The sequence below is a fragment of the Sycon ciliatum genome, chromosome 1 (genome assembly GCF_964019385.1).
Source record: "Sycon ciliatum chromosome 1, ocSycCili1.1, whole genome shotgun sequence".
NCBI classification, from domain to species: Eukaryota; Metazoa; Porifera; class Calcarea; order Leucosolenida; family Sycettidae; genus Sycon; species Sycon ciliatum.
Window position 1 is genome coordinate 82,741,523 of NC_088643.1, and position 9,157 is coordinate 82,750,679.

The 9,157-nt window shown below is 49.6% G+C and overlaps 1 protein-coding gene across 1 annotated transcript in view; it reads right to left on the reverse strand.

Moving 5' to 3' along the window:
* LOC135805881 (uncharacterized) overlaps window positions 1-9,157 on the reverse strand; it is a 101,764-nt gene that overhangs the window by 54,868 nt on the left and 37,739 nt on the right. The gene's annotated exons all lie outside the window — the stretch shown is intronic.

Below are 9,157 nucleotides of genomic sequence, written 5' to 3' on the forward strand. Positions count from 1 at the left end.
TGTGCGCACGTGCGTGAGTGTGCGCGCGCGCACGTGAGTGTGCGTGCACGAGCGTGAGTGTGTGCGTGCGCCCGTGCGTGAGTGTGCGCGCACGTGAGTGTGTTTGCACGCGCGTGAGAGACAGACATTATTATTGTGTGTGTGCGTGCACGCGCGTGAGTGTGTGCGCGCGCACGCGCGTGACACTGAGTGTGTGTGCGCGCGCACGCGCGTGAGTGTGTGTGTGCGCGCACGCGCGTGAGTGTGTGTGTGTGCGCGCACGCACGTGCATGAGTGCGCGCGCACGCACGTGCATGAGTGGGCACGCGCGTGAGTGCGCGCGCACGCACGCGCGTGAGTGCGCGCGCAGGTGCACACATGCGTGTGCTTTTGTGTAATGTAATATAACATTCCAAAGATATTCACGTCATCTATTCTGTGTTCTCCTTTATGTCATTCTCTCCACCTTGCGGGAGGGACATGGAATGACAAGTAGTAGATGCATTGCCGTTAGTGATCCTGAGGGATGTGTGGGTATGCAACCAAGTGCATGAGTGCGCGCATGTGTGCGTGCACGAGCATGTGCACGGGCACTTGTATGCTTATGCACTCGTGTGCGCACGCGCTTGTGAAATTGCGTGTCTGCGTGCGTGAGCATGTGTGACTACTATACTATGTGCCCACCAAGGTGAGCACATGTGCGTGCGTGTGTGTGGGGCGCGGCGGATATGTGCACACATTTCAGAATGATAATCAAGAAGGACAGAGCTGTTCCGGTAATGCAGTCATGAGACACCACACGGTAGGGCAAAACGCACTCAATATGCTACTGTGCTGCTGCTGCTAGAGTGCACAGCGTAATTGTTGGTACACAGCTACGTGAAATACAAGAGAACGTCTCAGCATTCTGTAAAGACTAAGTGATAATGCAAAAGGTGAGAATGTATTTCGCCACAATACGAATTGAGGTGCAGTCCACTTATGTGAGATAAAGCACAAGTGAACCGATACACATTGCACGACTTGCACGGAGATAATGCTAGCCATGTTACGCAGCAAACTCCATGTACAGGAGTACTAGTGAGGAGACTATTGATCTGAGTACTGTGCGAATACAAAATTTCACACAATTTACGATATGAAGAGAACGATTCGATTTGTGAGCATTACGCGTATACGTAGGACTATACTGTGAAAAAACTTACGGATTGTCAGGCTTGTCTGAGCTGCTTTGGCTGCCACTGCCGCTATTTCGAAATAGCCCAGCCAACCGGTTGCCAGATGTTGCTGATGGAGAGCGACTTCTCCAATTGCAGTCATTTCTGCTGCATCCACATTTACAGCCCGAATGGAAGCCACCGCTTGCGCTGCCATATCCTTTCCTGAAAATTTCGGCTCATGCCCGAAGCCAAACATTTTCAGCTCAGGCTCTGAGCTTTCAAGCTCGTCTGATACGTCGGAATCGCTCATGGTGAGGACGTCTTTGTCAGAACTATTCCTTTCACATACCAAAATACCTGTACTTCTGAGCTTGGCCCAAGCAAGCGAGTCTCAATGACGTAGAAGGGCGTGTTGGGGGTGTGTCGCGGCCGCATGACGTCATGGCGCGTCCCCCGAAAGTACAATTTAAACTGAAGATATCTCAGGAACGCTTGGTCGGATCGAAGTGGGACCTTCACCATTCGACTCAGCGTCCAAAACCCTACGGACCATGAAGTTTTGATTTTTGGGTGTAGTTCCCCTTTAAAGGGGAAGTATACCCTAAAATCAAATTTTCACCAGTTGTAGTCTTCTGGGTGCTGAGTCGAATGGTCTTGGTCCGAGGAAGCTGCGACGCTCCCTTCCTACTTGAATCCCAATCGAACTCGCGCACTTCCACCGAAACTGGGTGACTGCGCCCTACTAGATGGGGATTTGTATGCAAAATGTCACTAAAAGCGCCATTTCGTTCTTATAAAAGCACGGATGACCGCGATTGGCCCATATGTTGTAGTCTTTTGGACGCTGAGTCGACTGGTTTTGGTCCGAAAAGGCTGCGATGCAGCGTTCCTCCTTTATTCCCAATCGAACATGGTTGAACAAGCGGTCACGTGCTCCTGCGTACACCAGTCACCTGGTCACCGTGCCTGCAGGGTACAACTTACTAGCCTGTTTGACCTTTTTTGGGTGCAGTCCTGTCACTCGAGTTGAACTCGAGTTGAACCTTGGTGTGAAAGTTGTCGCCTGCTGGCGTGGTGACCAGGTGATTTGGGCACCCAGGAGCACGTGACCGCTTGTTCAACCATGTTCGATTGGGAATAAAGGAGGAACGCTGCATCGCAGCCTTTTCGGACCAAAACCAGTCGACTCAGCGTCCAAAAGACTACAACATATGGGCCAATCGCGGTCATCCATGCTTTTATAAGAACGAAATGGCGCTTTTAGTGACATTTTGCATACAAATCCCCATCTAGTAGGGCGCAGTCACCCAGTTTCGGTGGAAGTGCGCGAGTTCGATTGGGATTCAAGTAGGAAGGGAGCGTCGCAGCTTCCTCGGACCAAGACCATTCGACTCAGCACCCAGAAGACTACAACTGGTGAAAATTTGATTTTAGGGTATACTTCCCCTTTAAGTAGCGATGTCAGGGTAAATTTTTGTTTTGAGAATCGGGCAAATATTGTAATACCATCCGATTCCTGAAGACAAGTAGAGTATACTGGCAAAGTTTGAAGCAAATCGGAGCAAATATAGGGGACTTATAACTAGGGGTCAAACGGGTGTACCGGGTACCCGGGTACCCGCCCGTTAATCTCAGGTACCTTTAGTAAAAGGGTACCCGTTTGTAAAAAAAAAAAAAAAAAAAAAAAAAAAAGGTGATCCTATCGTATTCCAAGACTCAAAATAGGAGTGCGGATACTCTTTGGCCTTTTTCCTGTGCATTCCCGCTTTCGACTTTCGACTTTATCAGGCAGGAGCAGGCTGAAAGACAGACTTGACAGTTGTTCTCTCCACTCTAGTGCAAGTAAAAATCCTCGTACTGGAGGTTTTTGATTGTGATGTGAGAAAATGCAAGACTTGAAACTCGTTCGAGGTGGCAGCTGAGTAACTAAAAAGTTACGATGGTTCTCCGACATCGAACCTGCCACAGTACTTGATGAACTAGTGTCACCAGGCTGAGTGACCAGTCGGAGTGTCACAAACGGTGATGTCCGTAGGTCACAGTGGTAGCTACATGTATGATACTCATGGTTGTAGTTTGTTCCTTCAATCGACGAGCTGAAAAGTAGTTCGAAATATTGCATACAAGATTACGGATTTGTGAAGATTCATTTCACGAGTTCAACAAGCTAGCACTAGCAGCTATAGCTGGCCAGCAGCACATCAGCTGTGTCAGGCACCCCAGCTAGCTATGGGCGCGAACATCTTCTGAATGCAACGAGTACCAGTTCTCTGCGAACATAGCAAATAGGATTGCGCGAGATCACGTAGCTTGAATCACATCGATCTGCAGTTGATTTGCGTACATGTATCAAAATACATGTAGCTTGTAGGACCATCTACATGTACGATTGTAAGTTACTGCCTATGAAGTTATGTACATGGGCAAATGCACGGATGACATTCATTTGGAACCTTCATTGCCATAATAATATTATGATACACGAATCAATTGCGAATCATAATGTAGTATCAAAATACAACCTGAGAATATACAAATTAAAATCATGATTTATGTGAGAAATGCGCAAAAAAATAATATGGCTGCTAAAGGGTACCCGTTAACCCGCCCGTTAAGAAAATTACCCGTTCGTTAGTTAAAGGTACACCCGTTTGACCCCTACTTATAACAGTTTAGACTAGAGTGCGCGGAGTAGGCGCCGCCATTGTCAGAAAACACCATGCATCACTGTACACAAACCAGAACCACGCCACGGCACAAAAATCGGTCTTGACAACAGGATCGCGGGTCATGAATAATTTTGCGCACTGTACAAAATCATTATGAAAATGTAAGACCGCGTACCTGTTGTATACATGTACTGTTTTTTTTTGCTGTTGTTGCTGCTGCTGCAAATTGTTGAAGAACTACAAGAACACGAAGAAGACGTTTGAAGAGTAGCCGAAGTAACAGTTGTGATTTGGTGATTCTGCGAGACGAGTAGATAATGCAAAAGGGAGAGTTGTCGCACTCTCACTCACAGTTCACTGAGGTGCCGGTAACTCCGCTGGCTCCTCAGCCTCAGGCTCCAGCTCGAACTCCTCCAGCTCGTCCTCCGCTGCCGCTGATCCTGTCGGCGTGGTCTCAGCTGTTGCACTACTACTAGCAGCGATAAGGGCGAGCAAGTTGGAGCTCATCTCCTCAATTGCCAGCTGTTTTCCGTCCTTGGAGAAGGCGAAGCGGGCTTGGTTTTCTTTGTTGTACTGGGCCATTACGTATTTTCGGAAACGGAGCTGGCACTTCAGAGCGTCTCTCTTGCCTTGCTGGGTGTTCAGCTTGGAAACGTTGGTGGCAAGGTCCAGCTCCGTAGTCCACAGCCCACCGTACTTGGCAAGCGCAAGCGTGGACGACTGCACCAGCTGTGTTTGTCTCTCCTGCTGGCGTTTCTTCTTCTCCTGTTGCTGCTGTAGATGTTTCTGCCGGTGTGCCTGTATGGCCAGTTTGCGTTGCTTGGCCAGCTGTTTCTGGTAGGGCACTGATGCCCGTGCAGCTTTCAGAATGGCTGCTTTGTCCGCCTCTGATTTTGCAGCTAGCCAACTCATTGTCTTGTTGTTGGCGAGCATGATCATGGACTCAATAGCTAGCGTAGTGGCATTGGGCTTCTCCCGTAAGAATCGGTCCAGTTGCCCAAAATCATGCTCGGAAAGAACATTTGTTTTTGGCAAATGGCGCATGCTGGCGGTGTCGGCGGTTGTTAAATCACCACCAGGGAGGTAGGCAGACCAGGCACGCGCCATATACGAATGGAATGTTGCTGCAAGCAACTGCAACACCTCTTTGACTTCTGCATCACTGCTGGCTGGTTCAACAAGGGCGTCAAACACTGGCGTTGCAGTGTGAACGTCTGCTTCTGGAAATGGCCTGCCGCTACCATCCAACAGATCTGAGGCATCCTCCGCCCAAACTGCTAACTGCTGCGTTAGCTGATGGTAGATGGTGAAGACGTCAGTGAACGGGCGAGCGGATACAAGAAATCGCCACAGCGGACCGGTGACAATCTTACCAATAATGCCGAGTGCACGACATCCGGCCAGATAACGTTGATCGTCCAGATCTTTCGCCACTGCCTCTATCAGCCTGTTCTTTTCCGCGAAAGAACAGTACTCCGTCATGAGTGCCTTGAGGAAATGCACACCTGCAGCATCAAAGAATAAAATATTGAATCTGTTGCCTCTGAACGCGGCTAACGGCAGAGCGGTGATACCACGACTGGCGCAGAAGGTAGCGAAGTCAACCATCCGTCCTGCCTTCTCACTGCCATGGCGTTCAAAGGCTTTGCATGCAGTCCTGATCAGACGGATGGCTCCAGCCTCTTCACTACTCTTTGCAGCTTCTCCCTCCACCTGGCTGCTCTCGTACTCACGCAAGACAGCGTTGCACTGCTCAGCAAGATTCACCAACATGTGGAGGCCACAAAAGTGATTATTCATCTTGGAGAGCGATGCCTTCTCCTGATCAGATAACTCGTCCCAGTCAGGAACAGTTGCCGATAGCACGTCTTGCCGGTACTTGCCGAGGAGTTCGTTGAACTTAGCGTTGACTGCAGCACGGTCTGTCATAGTATTCTGCAGGGAACAGAGCAGCTTCTCGCCTGCGTTTGTTCTGCCGGTGTGTTCACCAACAGCAGAGAGCTCGCCGATCACTTCTTTAAACAATGTCAGCGTGTGCTCTGCCGAGCCAGAAGCGACGTCACTGACTGACATGGTGAGTTGCCCTTCGCTGCTGCTGAGTTGAAAACCCATGTATTTGTGTCCAAACTTGCTTGTTCCGTCATAATGTAATGTTGTACCCTCGGCTGTTGCAGCTACTTCACCGATTTGGGCAATACTAACACTTCTGCCCTCTGCATACATCTGCTGAAGTGTTCCGTAGCTAGGAAGCTTGGCGGGACGCTTATTAGCCTGCTTGAGCACTTCGGTGATGACGGGATTTACATTATTAATTCCGACATTCAATGCTAGTAGTGACATACAACATTGCCTCATGTCATCTGTATATTTACCATCATAAAATGTCTCTATTTCTTCACAGCTGGCAGCTTGCAAGACTTCGAGCTGCTCCTCTAGCTCGCTGATAACCTCATCCGTTGCTATCAGCTGCTGTTTCAATTCATCCTGCTCCTCGGCCATTGCCTGCTTCGGCTCGTCTTCACTGGCTTTGGCTGACGCACGTAACTTTTCAGCACTCTCCTTGTAGTATTTCAGCATTCGCTGAGCTTTTGCATGACGTGCCGTTAGCTCAGTGTGCTTGTCTGTTATCCGCTCAATCTCTGATTCCGCTTCTTTGTATTTGTGCTCATATTCCGTCACGGACTCTTGTAGCTGTTGACTGGCGTCAGTGACAGCTTGTAGCTCATCACTCTTGTCAGACAGCAATTTTTCCCTTCTGTGTAATTTCTTTTTCACATTGCGCAGCTTGGTGTGAGCTTTGCTGATCCGGTTGCCCATTGCAGCAAGTTGTGCGTCTTCGGTGTGTACATCCTCTGTTTCTTCCTCTGTGTGTTCGGGAGGGCTGAAGATTTCTTGTTCGTCACTTTTCTCAGCATCTGGGTTAGCTGTATCATCATCTAATGTCGGCAGAGTGTATGGCTCGTCCAGAAACTGTTGAAGTGTTGCCTCACCATCCACTCTTGATTTGCTCTTTCCCAGTGCAGCTGCCTTGTTTTTCAACCTGTCGGTAACGCGGGAAACAGTCAACAAATTTTTTTTGTTAGTTTTGATTTCTTGTGAGATTTTATTGCATTTCTGGCGAGCCGGTACTTTACCTGTGCATAGTGGAATTAATTGCCCGACATGATTGAGGGGACAATGATGATGATTGGTGGCCACTTAGTTGGACTATCCATCTACACAACTTTTTAAGATCCTGGTGGTGGTCCGCTTTGAACTTCATCAGTTCTAACACTAATCCATTACTGACTTTTCCGATCCTGCTAGGCAGGGGCTCATCCTGCAATAGCTGCTCCTCCTTGAGTCCAAGACTCGACAAAACATCTTCGCCACCGGTCCCTTTGCTGGATGAAGCGCTCATGATTGCGTTGTGTCCAGCAACGGAGTACCTGTGGCGAAAAATACTGAGACTCTGGTGCGCGGCGTGATACGCCAGTGAAACTTCGCAGAAAACTAAATTGGACGACGGGGAACACGATGGAACTAAAATCAAACCTGTATCACGCAGCGCAAGAGATGAAAAAGGCCGCTGAACATACGCTAACTTGTCGGCGGCCATACTCCTAGCTCCGTAGGCGCAGCGCGCCCCCACAAACGCGGATACGAAAGTTCATCTTCTATTTTCGTGGCAATAGTCACGACCAAGCTTGTCACTGACGTCTTCATGGCACATTTGAACATCCCGCGTCCCAAGTACTGCACGCACTGGCCGCGACTGGCATTCTGCCGCACTGGGCTTTTGTGCCATCATTTCAGCTGGTTGCTAGGGAATCCAGCGACAAGCGTGAAGGTCACGTGGCACGGCACTCTGACATCGCTACTTTAAGTATGCTAGCCAGAATATAGATAATGCCGTAGGTACGCACGTAATTTTGCACGGGCGGGCGGCCTCCAGGCGCTTTGTTATCATTGTTATGAGAGAGGTGTAGAAGAGCGATTGGAGCACTTGCCCAGGATGTCACCACAGCTATGCCCTTTTTTTTCACGTTCGTCACCGTGGTCTGGGCCCCCACACATGAAATTTAATTATTCTGTCGATGGTTCGATGCGACATTAAGCGTTTGTTTGCATTATTTCTGGGTGGGGTGTATGTTGTGAGTGGTGCATGCGGTCAGGCACGGAGTTGTGCTACAGGCATACATGGACACTACAGGTGTCAACCCGAGCAGCAGGCATGATAAGGGTGAAAGCTACAGGCTTACAATTATGACTCAAGGTGCTGCGGCAGAGCCATCCGAGAGCGGACGCTACAAGCAATCGAGCTAAGGAGGAGGAGGCAGCCAGCGGTGCAGACGTGATCATGCTGTTCTCCGACTGTGTGCTACAGGCAAGTCAAGTCAACAGCCAGAACGCATGTCTCAGGAAATGACGCAACTTGCTTCCCATTTGCCAAGTGTTCTCGCCAGAGCAAGGGCGCCGGCAACATTGAAAAAGTATGCAGCCTGCTTCCAGCGCGGGAGGACGTGGGCGGTCAATCAGGGTGTCGCAGCTGTCGGTGCAGACTCCTTCCACGTGGCGTTGTACTTAGTAAAGCTGATCAACGAAGCAAGGACGGCTGCGCCGATTACGTCGGCTGTATGCAGTATCAGTTGGATGCACAAGTCACACGGTCTCGCGGATCCATGTGCCAATGATGTCGTGGCTAATGTTCATCAGGCTGCAAAACGTATTCTAGCCTGCCCGAAGAACAGAAAACAGCCACTGAGCAAGAGTGTTCTCAGGAAGCTGTCCAAGGAGTATCGACGGTCAGAATCTCTCCAAGACTTGCAAGTAATGACGTTGTTAGCAATTGGCTTTGCCGGATTGCTCCGTTGGAATGACTTTTAACACAGCTGCGGGTTGACGAAGTGCTGATCAAGAACCAGTATGCGGCCGTCTTTCTTGAGGTCAGAAAGAATGATCAGCTTCGCCATGGCAATTGGATATTCATCGCACTTTCCAAGGGTGAGGCATGTCCTGTACACCTCTTGGAAGAGCTGGTCGCTAGAGGTGGACACCTACAGCAGTCACCTTTATTTGGCAAAATCTCACAGCATCGAGGCAAGAAGGTGATCCGTGGTCAGATGTCCTATTCCAGAGCAAGGGAGTTAGTTCGCTGTGCAGTATCGAGAGTCGGCGAAGATCCGAATGTTTACGGCCTGCATAGTTTACGTTCCGGAGGTGCCACAGCGGCAGCAGCTGCCGGCATCCCGGACAGGCTAATCCAGAGGCAAGGCGGCTGGAGAAGCGAAAAGTCAATGAGAATGTATTTCAGTGAGTCTCTGCCTAACATGCTGAGAGTGTCTCGCTGCTTGGCAGTCTAAATGCCGC